The following is a 476-nucleotide window of genomic DNA, read 5'->3' on the forward strand; positions in this document are numbered from 1 at the left end:
CGAAGCGTGATGGCGTGATGGATTGTAGCGTGGTAGAAGACTAGTTAGGTATGCAGGAGCTAACCCATTAAGGGCCTTGTAGTAATATTTTGCTCTAGCCGCTGCATTTTGGACTATCTGTAGCTTGTTTATTGAAGATGCAGGACAACCACCTAGCAGTGCATTACAATAGTCCAGTCTAGAGGTCATGAATGCATGAACTAGCTTTTCTGCATCAGAAACAGGTAACATGTTTCGTAGCTTGGCAATGTTTCTAAGATGGAAGAATGCTGTGTTTTTGTAACATGGGAAATGTGATTTTCAAAAGACAAGTTGCTGTCTAATATAACACCCAGATTTTTGACTGTAGAGGAAGTAACAGTACATCTGTCTAGTTGCAAATTGTAATCCAAAAGATTCTGTGTACTGCTTTCTGGTCCAATAAGTAATATCTCTGTCTTATCCGAATTTAATAGGAGAAAATTATTGGTCATCCA

Source organism: Sinocyclocheilus grahami, unplaced genomic scaffold (assembly GCF_001515645.1).
Source record: "Sinocyclocheilus grahami isolate Dianchi unplaced genomic scaffold, SAMN03320097.WGS_v1.1 scaffold87.1, whole genome shotgun sequence".
Classification (NCBI taxonomy): Eukaryota; Metazoa; Chordata; class Actinopteri; order Cypriniformes; family Cyprinidae; genus Sinocyclocheilus; species Sinocyclocheilus grahami.